General features: G+C 52.5%; 1 long non-coding RNA gene across 1 annotated transcript; it reads right to left on the bottom strand.

Moving 5' to 3' along the window:
* Positions 1-7,906: 7,906 nt before the first annotated feature.
* Positions 7,907-13,521, bottom strand: LOC125282048 (uncharacterized). The gene is made up of 3 exons (XR_007189174.1): positions 13,453-13,521; positions 12,169-12,345; positions 7,907-7,931 (listed from the first exon to the last, which is right to left on the bottom strand). It is a non-coding gene; the product is annotated as an uncharacterized LOC125282048 (long non-coding RNA).
* Between the last annotated feature and the right edge of the window lie 481 nt (positions 13,522-14,002).

Here is a 14,002-nt window from a genome sequence, read left to right as displayed (position 1 = left end):
CGAGCGGGAGCGTGGTCCAACCATTTTGGCTCGGGGGGGGGGATGGCCTTCGAAGGTCGCCTAGGGCTCGGAGGGCCCTGCCCATTCTACAGTCCTGAATGACCGGAGGCGCCCCTAGTGGCCCGGAGGGAGACGGGGCGACAGGGTGAGTCCGGCGCTGGGGCTCGGGGGTCCCAAATCCTCGGCGTTGCGGCGCCAGGCCCCTTGGGAGGGGCCCCTCAGTGGCCAACCTAGGGTAAGGGTTAGCCCACAGGAGGCCGGTAGGCCCGATCCGTCGACTGTGCGGCTAGTGGTGGGCTGGCTGAGGTGAGGGCGTTGGTGAGCGGGAGCGTTGGCTCAAGTGTTTTGGCGCGGGGTGCCTTCGAATGTGGCTGGGTCTTGGAGGGCCCTGCCCATTCTCCCGCCCTGAACGAGCGCCTGCGCCCCTAGCTGCCCGGGTGGCGGCGGGACGGCAGGGTGAGTTCAGCGCTGGGACTCTGGGGTCCCCATGCCTGGCGTTGCAGCGCCAGGCCCCTAGGGTGGGGCCCCTTGGGGGCCCACCTGGGTTAGGGTAAGCCCCCAGGAGGTTGGCAGGCCCGATCCGCCGGCTGTGGGGCGAGCGAAAGGGTGCACCGAGGTGAGGGCGCTGGCGAGCAGGAGCATAGGCCAAAGCGTTTTGGCGCGGGGGGCCTTTGAAGGTCGCTGGCGGCTGGGACAGTCCTGCCCTTACTCCCGCCCTGAATGACCGGTGGCGCCCCTAGAGGCCCAGGTGGTGGCAGGGCGGTAGGGTGAGTCTGGCGCTGGTCCTCGTGGGTGCCCAACTCCCGGCGTTGTGGCGCCAGGCCCCTTGAGAGGGGCCCCTCGGGGGCCCACGTAGGGTTAGGGTTAGCCCCCAGGAGGCCGGCAGGTCCGATATGCCTTCTGTGCGACAAGCGGAGGGGCGGGCTGAGGTGAGGGCTCTGGCGAGTGGGACAGTGGGCCCAAGCGTTTTTGTGCAGGGGGCCTTTGAAGGTCTCCGGGGGCTTGGAGGGCCCTGCCCGTTCTCCCGCCCCGAAAGACCGGCGGCAGCCCTCAAGGCCCGGCTGGCGGCGGGGCGGAAGGGTGAGTTCGGCTCTTGGGCTCGGGGGTCCCCAATCCCCGGCGTTGCAGCGCCAGGCCCCTTGGGAGGGGCCCCTCAGAGGCCAACCTAGGATTAGTGTTAGCCCCCAGAAGGCCGGCAGGCCCGATCGGCTGGCTGTGCGGTGAGCGAAGGGGTGGCTGAGGTGAGGGCCCTGGCGAGCGGGAGCGTGGGCCCAAGCCTTTTGGCGCGGGGGGCCTTCGATCGTCACTGGGGGCTCGGAGGGCCCTGCCGGGTCTACCGCCCTGAATGATCAACGCCACCCGTATTGGCCCGGGTGGCGGCGGGGCAGAAGGGTGAGTCCGGCGCTGGGGCTCGGTGGTCCCCAATCCCCGGTGTTTCGGCTCCAACCCCCTTGTGATTGGCCTATCTGGGGCCGACCTAGGGTTAGGGTTAGCCCACAGGAAGCCGGCAGGCCCGATCTGCTGGCTGTGCGGCGAGCGGTGGGTGGGCCAAAGTGAGGGGGCTGGCGAGCGGGAGCGTGTGCCCAAGCGTTTTGGCTTGGGGTGTCTTCAAATGTGTCTGGGTCTGGGAGGGCCCTGCCCGTTCTCCCACCCTGAATGACTGCCGGTGCCCCTAGTGGCCCGGGTGGCGGTGGGGCAGCAGGGTGTGTCCGGAGCTGGGGCTCTGTGGTCCCCAATCCCCGGCGTTGGGGTGCCAGGCACCTTTTTAGTGGCCCCTCGGGGGCCGACATAGCATTAGGGTTATTCCCCAGGTGGCCGGCAGGCCCTATCCGCCACCTGTGCAGTGAGCAGTGGGGTGGGCTGAGGTGAGGGCTCTGGTGAGCGTGAGCGTGGGCCCAAGCGTTTTGGGGCAGGAGGCGTTCGAAGGTCCATGGATGCTCAGAGAGCCCTGCCGGTTCTCACACCCTGAATGAGCAGTGGCGTCCCTAGTGGCCCGGGTAGCATGGGGCACCAGGGTGAGTCCTGCGCTGGGTTTAAGGGGTCCCCAATCCCCGGCGTTGCGGCGCCAGGCCCCTTGGGTGGGGCCCCTCAGATCCGACCTAGGGTTAGTGTTAGCCCCCAGCACACAGGCAGGCCCAATCTGCCGGCTGTGCGGCATGCGAAAGGGCTGACCGAGGTGAGGGCGCACGTGGGTTGGGGCGTGGGCCCAAGCATTTTGTCGCTGGGTGCCTTCGAATGTGGCTGGGGCTTGGAGCGCCCTGACCTTTCTCCCGCCCTGAATGATCGGCGGCGCCCCTAGCGGCCCAGGTGGCGGTGGGGTGGCAGGGTGAGTCAGGCGCTGGGGATCAGGGGTCCCCAATCCTCAGAGCTGCGGTGCCAGGCCCCTTGGGATGGGCCCCTTGGGGGCCGACCTAGGGTTAACGTTAGCCCCCAGGAGGCCGGCAGGCCCGATCCTCCAGCTGTGCGGCGAGCAGAGTGGCGAACCGAGGTGAGGGCGCTGGCAAGAGGGAGCGTGGACCCAAGCGTTTTGACCCAGGGGCCCTACGAAGGTCGCTGGGGGCTCGGAGTGCCCTGCCTGGTCTCCCGCCCTGAATGACTGGCTATGCCCCTAGCGGCCCGGGTGGCGGCGGGGCGGCAGGGTGAGTCTGGCGCTGGGGCTTGGGGCCCCAATCCCCGGTGTTGCGGCGCCAGGCCCCTTGGGAGGGGCCCCTTGGGGGCCGACCTAGGGTTAGGGTTAGCCCCCTGGAAGCCTGCAGGCCCAATCCGCTGGGTGTGCAACGAGCAGAGGGGCGGGCCAAGGTGAGGGCGCTGGCGAGCGGGAGCGTGGGCCCAAGCGTTTTGGCTTGGGGGGCCTTCGAAGGTCGCCTGGGGATCAAAGGGCCCTGCCCGTTCTCCAGTCCTGAATGACCAGCGGCACCCCTACCAGCCCGGAGGGATGCGGGGCGACAGGGTGAGTCCGGCGCTGGGGCTCAGGGGTCCCAATCCCCATCGTTGCGGCCCCAGGCCCCTTGGGAGGGGCCCCCCGGGGGCCGACCTAGGGTTAGAGTTAGTACCCAGGTGGCCGGCAGGCCCGATCTGCCGGCTGTGCGGGGAGTGGAGGTTCGGGCCGAGGTGAGGGCGCTGGCGAGCGGGAGCATGGGCCCAAGCGTTTTGGTGCGGAGGGCCTAAGAAGGTCGCCGGGGGCTCGGAGGGCCCTGCCTGGTCTCCCACCATGAATGACCGGCGCTGCCCCTACTGGCGCGGGTGGTGGCGGGGCGGCAGGGTGAGTCCGGGCCTGGGGCTTGGTGGTCGCCAATCCCCGGTGTTGCGGTGCCAGACCCCTTGGGATGGGCCTATCCGGGGCCGACCTAGGGTTAGGGTTAGCCCACATGAGGCCAGCAGGCCCGATCCGCCGGCTGTGCGGGGAGCAGGGGGCGGGCCGAGGTGAGGGCGCTGGAGAGCGGGAGCGTGGGCCCAAGTGTTTTGGCGCGTTGTGCCTTTGAATGTGGCCGGTCTGGGAGGGCCCTGCCCGTTCTCCCGCCCTGAATGACTGGTGGTGCCCCTAGCAGCAGGGGTGGCGGTCGGGCCGCAGGGTGTGTCCGGAGCTGGGGCTTGGGGGTCTCCAATTCCCAACGTTGCGGCGCCAGGTCCTTTGGGAGGGGCTCCTCTGGGGCTGACCTATGGTTCGGGTTAGCCCCAAGGAGGCCAGCAGGCCCCATCGGCTGGCTGTTTGGTGAGCAGTGTAGGGGGTCGTGGTGAGTGCTCGGGGTAGGGAGAGGGTGGACCCAAGAGTTGTGACCCCGGGGGGCCTTCAAAGGTTGCTGTGGGCTCAGGGGGCCTGCCTCTTCTCCCGCCCTGAATGCTCTACATTGCCCCGAGGAGCCCGGGTGGCGGCACGGTGGCAGCCTGAGTCAGGCGTTGTGGCTCGGGGGTCCCCAATCCTAGGCACTGTGGCACTAAGGCCCATTGGGAGTGGGCCCCTTGGCAGCTGACCTAGGGTTGGGGTTAGCCCCCAGAAGGCTGGCAGGCCCGATATGCCAGCTGAGGGGCGAGTGGGGCAGTGGGCCAAGGTGAGGGCAAGGGGCAGGGGGAGCGTGAGCCCAAGCGTTGTGGCATAGGGGTCTTCAAAGGTGGCAGGGGTCTTGGGGCCTCTTTTGGTTCTCCGGCCCTGAATGCTCGGCGTCGCCTCTAGGGACTTGGGTGACCTTCTGGTAGTAAGCTGAGTGCCGCTGGGGCTCGGGATTCCCCAGTCCTATGCGGTGCTGCACCAGGCCCCTAGGAAAGGGCCCCTCAGTCTCCGACCAAAGTTTAGGGTTAGGCCCCAGGATCCCAACAAGCCCGATCTTCCATCTGAGTGGTGAGCAAGGCAGCTTGCCAAGGTGAAAGTGTGGGGGAGGGGGAGCGTGGGCCCAAGCGTTGTGGCTCAGGGGGCCGTCGAATTTTGCCGGGGGCTCGGGGGTCCCTGCCCATTCTCCCGCCCTGAATGCTGGGCAGCACCCCGAGGGCCCCAGGGGGGCTGCGAAGTGGCAGGCTGAGTCCCACACTTGGGCTCAGGGGTCCCCAATCCCTGGCACTGCGCTCCAGGCCCCTGGGGAGGCTCCCCTTGGCGGCCAATCTAGGGTTAGGGTTAGGCCCCAGGAGCCCAGCAGGCCCGATCCGCTGGCTGTGTGGCGATTGGAGCGGTGGGTGGAGGGGATGACGCGGGGTAGTGGTAGCGTGGTCCCAAGTGTTGTGACGCTGGGGGCTGTCGAAGTCGCTGGGGGCTCGTGGGCCCTGACGGTTCTCCTGAATGTTCGTCTGAACGCTGAGTCCTGAATGCTCGGCGGCGCCCCGAGGGGACCGGTTGGCTGCAGGTGGGCAGGCTGAGTCCAGCGCTGGGGTCAGTGGTCCCCTATCCCCGGCGCTGTGGCTCCAGGCCCCTGGGGAGGGACCCCTAGTCGACTGACCTAGGGTTAGGGTTAGGTCTCAGGAGCCTGACAGGCCTGATCCGCCAGCTGTGCAGGGAGCAGAGCAGCGGGCTGAGGTGAGTACGTGGGGGAGGGGGAGCGTGGCCCCCAGTGTTGGGGCACAGGGGGCCTTCAAATGTCCCTGGGTTTTTTTTCTCCTTCTGTAAAGCTCTGGATTTGGACTGCTCACACTTGCTTTCAGATTTTATCATCTACATTGAGAAGAGTTGCCCTGGAATTCCTTTCCTTATCACAGGTTGCTGGGATGGCATCAAGATCCTCCTGATCCACTGAGAGCAGTGTGGTGTATTCCCTTCGTGTGTTCTCTGTATGAGTATGGACAAAATTGACATTCAGAAACAGTCCACTTTTCTGAATTTAGAAGCTATTTAAGGAAGCCAGTTTCATTGAAAAATCAAAATTAACTAATATGGAAAACCTAGAATTTTCATCTGAAACTGTGGACAAATTGGAGTGTGGAAATGAAAAGAAAAATTTTAAAAAGAAACAAATTTCTCTAAAAGTGAGGCAGCCAACTTGAGAGAAGGAATTCAGAAAATTGACACGAACATACCTGTAGAAAAACAGTTCAGATTTCCCATCGTGGGGAGCTTCACACCTGTTAACCAAACTGCAAGGGCTGGGCTCACAGAGTGACAGTTGAAATGGAAGGGAAGGTGTGCATCACCATCATGTTGCCATGACGATGGCTCATGCTAGAACCTTCAGAGCCCAAGGCAGCTCTGCACAGTGTGCATTGATAGAGGAAAGTGGGTCGGGGTTGGGTAGATGGATGATGGGTATGAAGGAGGACACAGATCAGCACTAAGTGTTGTATGTAAGTGATGAATGACCGAATTCTACTCCAGAAACCAATACTGTACTGTATGTTAACTAACTAACTAAAAAAAAAAAAAAAAAAAAAAAGGATACCCCTGGCAGGGACACATAGGAGACTTAAATTTTCTTTTTACATCTGCTATTCTATAAAACTTTTATTAGTAAAACACTGTTTAAAAAAGTCTTTCCTGGGTTTCCTGGGTGGCTTAGTGGGTTAAGCATCTGCCTTCAGCTCAAGTCAGGCTTCTGGACTCCAGGGATCAAACCCAGCATCAAGCTCCCCACTCAGTGGGGAGTCTGCATCTCCCTCTGCCCCTCACTGCACTCGTGCACTCTGTCTTGTTCTCTTTTGCTCTCTCAAATAAATAAGATCCCCAGGATGTCCCTGTTTTCCTTCCAAGAGCCCGTTGAAGCCAAGAGTGACACTAATGTCTCAGGGGAGAACTGCCTGAGCCACAAGCTAAGTATGCAAACATATCTTCCTCATTTTCCAATAAATTTCATTACTTTGGATTCCAAGTTTCCTTTCTGCAGGGGATAGAAAAACATTCTTGGAAATACTGGATTTCTCCTGTGTTTCAGATTATAAAGGTCCTTAGTGCATTGACCTCCCTCTCTCCTGCCCTCCATCCTGAATTTCCGTTGTGTAATGTGGATAGTTCTGTGTGGACAGCAGGTCCTCCCCACCACTGGATGGGGCCTCCCATGGTGTGTGTGCAGGTCATGGGGCCAGGCTACTCCTGCAGTGGGTGTCCTGCATGGACTCATAAGATGAGGCAGGTCCCAGCTGGGCAGGACCCTCTAGCTGCTGAGGTCAGTCTGTGCACTCTGAGTGTTTGGACCCCAAACCTCTCTGCTGGTTTCACCCCTTGTCCATCCACTCCCTAGAGCTGTCATGCAGGGGGCCACATAAATTGTAACCATCTGCCGGACCAGCAACATGCTCTGTGTGGTCCCTTGCGAAATGAAAATTCAGAACCCTGTGGGCAGAAAGCTAGAGATAATAAGCAGTTCTAGGCAAGAAAGATAGAAATGATTTTCTTTAAAGTATTTTATGGCTTAGATAACATAATAGGATTAAAGAATCCATGAATAACAGCATAAATTTACACATGAAGAAGCCATCCTTTTGGTTCTAGAGGTAATGCAATCATGCCATTTTATCCAATTGATACCTAAACAGATCATTTTTCTGGCACAGTTTTGTAAAACTTTATGAAATATGTCATTAAATGGATACTTTTAAGAAGTTAATTTTTAGATAATATCATCAAGTAATCACTGTCACTTTGGCAAATGTGGGATAACAACTATTCTTAGTTTATGCCTGTGAGAGGATTTTTGTTGTTGTTGGTGGTGTGAATGTAAGTATAGGTATTTAGAGTACCTTATAGGCTGTGATGGATCACAATGAATGGATTTCTGAAGTGATGTCAAAGTATAAATTATATTTATAACACCCAGAGCTGATTCTTATGAACCAAAGTTTCCACAAAGATTTATTTTTTTTATTTTTATTTCTTTTAGATTTTATTTATTTATTTGACAGAGAGAGAGACAGCCAGTGAGACAGGGAACACAAGCAGGAGAGTGGGAGAGGAAGGAGCAGGCTCCCAGTGGAGGAGCCCCACGTGGGGCTCGATCCCAGGACTCCGGGATCATGCCCTGACCTGAAGGCAGACGCTTAACAACTGAGCCACCCAGGTGCCCCTCCAAAAAGATGTAAATGGAAACAACTCCATTTCAGGAACCTCAATTTAACTTGAAGTGTACTTTGTCATTTTCATGTTTCCTCTGGTATTTGCCATAACCTGATGATTTGTCAATAGCCTCAAGTGGGCTCTGCATTTGCACATCATTCGTGTCCATCAAGAGTAGATGCTGGAAAACACCTGAAACCTCAATTTGGAGAAGTAGGGATGGTCATCTGGGAGACAAGGATTGGCGAGAAATCCGGTGTGCCCCTTATTTTCAGCAGGGAGAGCAGGTCTATGAAGGAAAAACACAGGCACTTGTTTTGAAAGAACTGTGGTGAGGGCTGGCCGCTAACAGTTGTTACATTGTCTCTAGTTCAGTCCAAAGTAGAAGGCTGTGTTGGAGGAGGTGGTCCGGTTGTAGCTGAGCAGTTAAAAGTGCCAGGAGTCCGCAGTTCGTGGTGTTCGGAAACTGAAACAGGAGATGTGCAGATGCATTACTTCTGTGTCCTCTTTTCCACTCTAGTTGGAGTGGCTCTCTTAGCAAAACTTACTTCATTTTGAATCTTTTTAAAAATTTTTTATTGTGTTATGTTAGTCACCATACAGTACATCCTTAGTTTTGGATATAATGTTCCATGATTCATTGTTTGCGTATAATACCCAGTGCTCCATGCAATATGTGCCCTCCCACTCACTCAACATAAATACACTCTCCTTACTCTTGTTCCCTCTTTCATCCCCCCTCCCTCTTAACTCATCCCTGTTTACCTTATACATTTAATGTACACTTGGTATTTCCTGAGTATCTGCTATCCTCCCTAGAATGTAAGGTGCCCCAAGGCAGCGATTTCGTTCTTGCTCGTTGGCTCGTTGCTCTGTCCCAGAGCTTAGAACAATAACATAACACATGCCGTGAAGGGTTGCTTAAGAAATGAGCAAACAGAGCTTAGTTAAGTGTTTGGCTTAACGCTACACCTCATTTTTAAGGCTTAATTTATAGTGGGATTAACACTGTTTACCTCACAATGGATATGTGATGCAAAGAGATGGAAAAGCATTCTTTCAACTCTCTATTGTCATAGCCTGTGAAAATAAAAAGAAGCCTTGTCAAAGCGAACTTGGGGGAAGCTGGAAGGGACAATCACAGCACTCAGTGTCAGTTACAGGAAGGATTGTCAATTACAAACCCAACAGAAGAATCCTCAACAGGAAAGAATCATCAATTACAGGCCCCAGCAGGAAAAGATGTACATTGCATGTCCTATAAGAAATGGACTACTCCTGCAACCCAGACAATGAGAAGCTGTCATCACCCCCAATTCTTGCTTTTCTGCAATGGACTTTCCTTCAAAACAACCTCTCCCAACTTCCTCCTTCTTTGCCATAAAATAAGTCCCTCTTCTTTGTTTGTTGAACTTGGCTATGCTTTTGCCATAGCTTGCAGGTCCTGAATTGTAATCTCTGTTAATCCCAAATAAATGCATTTTTGCTGGTAAAATATCTGATTGTTTTATTTTTAGGTGGAACCATCCAAACTCAGAATGTCCCAAAGGAAACTGTCTTCATTTATTTAAAGAAAAAATAGTAGATGCCTCTCACTCCCCTGCTCTCATATAACTTTCATGCTAGTTAGAAAGACACATATTCAACAATCATAGAGTTACAGAATTCAAAATTGTTATAGATGACATAAGAAATAACAGCAACAATAATAATAATCAACAACAATAATATCGAGTTTAGGCATCCACAAAGAATATTGCCATTAGGCTGGCAGAGTTCTTTTGTAGATATCTGCCCTGGGAAATGCTGGAATGTAGGGCGTGCAACAAACCTCTGCCTGCAAGAAGGAAGGAGAAAGCTTCTCTTTAGCCAAGATCAGGGACCTGACTCATTTTTCATGGTGGGTCAATTAGTGAGTGCATCCAAATATCCATGGGTACCTGCTGTCTTTAAAAGTAGAAAGAAGCTGGGGCTCCTGGGTGGCTCAGTTGGTTGAGTGTCTGCCTTCAGCTCAGGTCATGATCCCGGGGTCAGATCATGATCCCAGGGTCGTGGGATTGAGCCCTGTGTTGGCCTCCCCGCTTGGAGGGTAGCCTGCTTCTCCCTTTCCCCGGCTTGTGCTCTCTCTCTCTCAAATAAATAAATGAAATCTTAAAAAAAGAAAAAAGTAGTACAGCATAGTGACAAGGCCTCCAATCTCAGTCTTTCTGCCCATTAGATCACCTTTCTGGTCTCAGTGTTTGCATCTATAAAATGGGGATGATAGTAAGAGCATTTGCTTCTACATTGGTAGATGGTTGAATGAGATAATACATGTAAATGACATGATGCATTATGAGTGACTGAGATTATTCTGGAATTATTCTGGAAAATACATCCTAGAAAAGTGCGCTTAAAATGGACCCTAAAAATCATTATAGTCTACCTAATAGTTCGTGGATTATTGCAATGCCTAGCTTTATTTTCTTTCTTTAGCTGCCTATCATTTAACCATTTCAGTTTAAACGCATACACCCTTCAATAAAAGGATTAGGAAAAAAAGGAGAATAAGCTATTATTTAATGTGCCATGTGTAATAACACCCCAGGCACTTCGGCCTCATTTTTGTTTTTCTGAGCCGAAGGCAGGCGCTTAACCGCTGTGCCACCCAGGCGCCCCATTCATTTAATTTTAATTTCACATAAACAATGAATAAAAATTAGTAAAAGGACATTCCTAATATTGCATGGGATATCATATTTGTTGCTTATTCAGAGAAGCCAAACGAGGGCTCAAAGCCTGAGTCAGTCTGCCAAATTCCTGTCCCCTAGTGGAGAGAGATATACTCTGGGGCCTGAGCTCAAGGACTGAGTAAGGCAGAGAGAACAGGCAAGTCTCCATAACTGCACTTCTAATCCTGACCCGCCCTCCTGCTAGATGTCCAGGCCATTCGAACAGGCAGCGCCTCTTTCTCTTTGGACTGACTCTACCAAATTACTAGACTCCTAGAGGACTTGCATCAAGCCTCGCTCTGCAGACGTGAGACACATGGTGTTTTTAGTCTTTGTCATCCCATAGAAACTAACACCCATCAATACAAATCCACATCCTTACTATAACGAACTGCACAGTCTGGATGAAGGCTAAGCATACCGCTGGCCCAGCAGTGAGTTCCAGGTTTGGGAAGTATTCGCCATGCAGAAGCATCATCTCATTTAGCCTTTGCAACAACCCTACAAGGCAGAATATCTGTTATCACACCCATTTTACAGAAAACGGACCTGAGGCTCATGGAGTTTAAGTCACATAGCTAGAAAGAAGCAGAGTGAGAACTTGACCCCAAGTATCTTGGCTCAAGCATCAATGCTTGTAATTACCTCATTCTACTTTTGCCTGGAGCAGTTCAGGGTACAGAGAGAGGAAAATAAACAGATTTTCCAAAACGAAAGTTAGAAGCATGTGGTAAGGAAAATGATGGGGTCGTGGCACTTTTCCAGACCCTAGAATGTACAGAGAAAAAAAAAAACTGTGGCTTCAAGTCACATAATCCAAGCATGAAGCAATCACTTGTGAATTCTGCTGTATCGCAAATGTCTCATTTAACCCCTTCAGATCTAGAGTTAAGTGTGTCCTTCAGTCCCCATTTCAGTGGAAGTGTCAATACTAGGGTCTTGAGGCAAAGACAAGTTACGTGCCACAGCCCCTAAGGAAATACGGAGCATCCAGCTAATGTAAATATCAGGGTAAATTTTTCAAGGATCCTTTACCCCACCCTGCCCTCTCCCTGGGCAAGAGTGCGCCCTTTCCACACAAATTCCAAAGCCTAGAGAATGAGACAAATGAACTTGTGTTTGTTTCCTGTAGATTGGGGGAAAGTGTTTGGTGGCAGATTCCAAATGGTTTACTTGTTGCCGGAGTTAGTTCCTGGTCTTAACACCAACTCTGAAAGGACGTTATTGCAACAACAACAAAGCAGCAGCAGCTTCATTTGCACAAAAAACTCCCTGGCCAGGGACACAAGTCTCTGGAATACAGTTGTGACTTGGTGTCAAACAAACTATGTAACTTTGGAAGCGCTCAAAGTAGGTGTGCTCAGATGGGCAGAAGGTAAAAGCTGCCAGAGTTGATGGTTTTAAAATGTGAACAGAACTAAATTTCACCTTGTCTCAGGACACAAGAGCATAAACATGATTCTGTTTGAGGGAAATAAAAAAGGCAACATCGGAACATTCATCAACAACAGAAGGCACAAATGGGGCAGGAGAAGACCTTTGTTTCTCTGCTCAAAATGTAGCTGAAAATATATATTTTGCAGCTGTATTTTAAAATACATAACATTTTTGGAAGCCAGTCCCTTGTCATCAATCTGACAGTCCACTTCTGCTGGAGCTTTAACATTTTCAAAACGTAATCTTCAAAGCCCAAACAAGAAAAAGAGTCTAAAGGACATGAAGGATCCCTGGGGGGGAATCCCTGTTTGATGACAACGCACACTGCCATGAATTGCCCCTGTCAGAGGGAGGAGGCGAGAGAGCAGATGGCTGTGTTAGCTGACCGGACAGGTGAACAACAGAGACAGCCATTCCATTTGCTCAGGTAACTGGAGTACTTCTTCCACTCAGGTTTCTCTGGATCCACCACATGTCAGGACCCTTTCGGGTGAAAATCACAGCCACCCAACTCAACAAACAAGCTAAAGCAAGAAATGAAATCGATTGGCTTACATGACTGCATGACTGCACGTGAGTTCCACATGACTGCAAAATGTAGCCTGGGAGTCCCAGGCTAGATGCTCAGTGTCACGAGACTTCCACTGTTTCCATCACCGTGGTCCTCTCAGATCTCTTTCCTTCCGTGTTGACTTCATCATCCCAACAGAGACCCAAAATGGCCTGCAACAACTCAGGCAAAAAAAAAAGGGGGGGGGGCTTTGGTATAATTCCCATTGGTCTAGCTCTGAGTCACATGCTCCAGGTTCTGAACCAATCACTGTAGCCAGAGGGATGGCTGATGCTAATTGGTCACATCTGGGGCACGTGTTCACTGGTGGCGCTAGGAATGAGGTGTGTTACCTTATAAACCTGGAAGGATGGTGACTCCGACCCCTCCCCTCCCCCCCCGGGTCACCTGCTATAACTGGTAGGAGGGGAATAGATCCTGGGCAGGCAAGAGCAGAATTCATTCTATCTTCACCATGGGATGTCCTGAGCCTTCTTGCACATCTCCAGTGATTCTTCGAATGTTCACTTCTTGTTCAGAACTTCTCCCATGTTTTCCTGTTACCCTTGGTGATTTCCTCAACACTCCTGAGGCCGGGGTTATAGGTTTAGGCTGAATCACCTCAAACATATGACACGACCCCCCTTCCTTTATTGTCCAAGATGCCCCTATTATGCATTATTGTGCATAATCCCTGCTATGGTCTGAATGTTTGTGGCCCCTTAAATCCATATATTAAAATCCTAACTCCCAATGTGATGGCATTAGGGGGTGGGATCTTGGAGGTGTTTAGGTTATGAAGGTGGAGCCCTCATAAATGGGATTACAAAAGAGATCCCACAGGGGCACCTGGATGGCTCAGCCTGTTGGGCATCTGCCTTCAGCTCAGGTCATGATCCCAGAATCCTAGGACTGAGCCCCACACTGGGCTCCCTGCTTGGCTGGGAGTCTGCTTCTCTCTCTCTCTCTGCTCTGCTCATGTTCTCTCTCAGTCTCTCTCTCAAATAAATAAATAGAAACTTAAAAAAAAATAAATTAAATTAAATTTAAAAAAAAGAGAGATCCCACAGAGTTCCCTTGTCCCTTCCACCATGACAAAGTAAGAAGGCACCAGCTATGAACAAGGAAGGCAGCGCTCACCAGAAAATGACCATGATGCCCTAACAGCACTCCTTCTGGGCTTAAGGGGTAACTTGCTTCAAGTGAACACAGTCCTTACTCAGCTGACCTAAGGCTCTTGACCTGTAACAGAACTAATAGCCTTGCTTTGATATTTGCAGGCCACTCACCTTAAGGAATGAAGAACCAGAACTTTCCCAGGCCACAGAGGTCAGCAAGTCTGTTTGAAGCCACCTCGGTTTTCTGATCAGCCTAGCAATTTTTTTTTTTGACCAAAATGTTTTTCTTTCTTTTAGGTCACACAAATGACTTTACTGACCTCCCTTGGCATGCCCTCCTTTGCAGAAAGAACAGAGGACTCCTGCACATCATGGAACAAGAACCAGATCCCCTTGCACAACCCTGGAGCACTGAAGCAACATTTGTAGCTGGCATGGAGTCTGCACATGATGAAGAAATGTTGCAGGCCACTGCACCTCCTTTGCTGATGAATGACCCTAAACCCCTTTAAAAATGCCTGGGCCAGGCGGAAACCTCAGAGTTGGCTTTTGGATAGGAGCCCACCTTCTCCCAAGGTTGCCGGTCTCTTGCATAAAGCTCAAATTCCTTTCCAATCGAAGCTCATCTCTTCCATGATGATCTTTCAGGTGACGTGCAGCCAAACTTGGGTTCACTAACAATGCTGACTTGATCTTGGACTTTTCAGCCTCTGGAACTGTG

The sequence above is a fragment of the Ursus arctos genome, unplaced genomic scaffold (genome assembly GCF_023065955.2).
Source record: "Ursus arctos isolate Adak ecotype North America unplaced genomic scaffold, UrsArc2.0 scaffold_20, whole genome shotgun sequence".
Taxonomy (NCBI): domain Eukaryota; kingdom Metazoa; phylum Chordata; class Mammalia; order Carnivora; family Ursidae; genus Ursus; species Ursus arctos.
The sequence above is the reverse complement of the archived record's forward strand: the minus strand, read 5'-3'. Positions and strand labels throughout refer to the sequence as shown.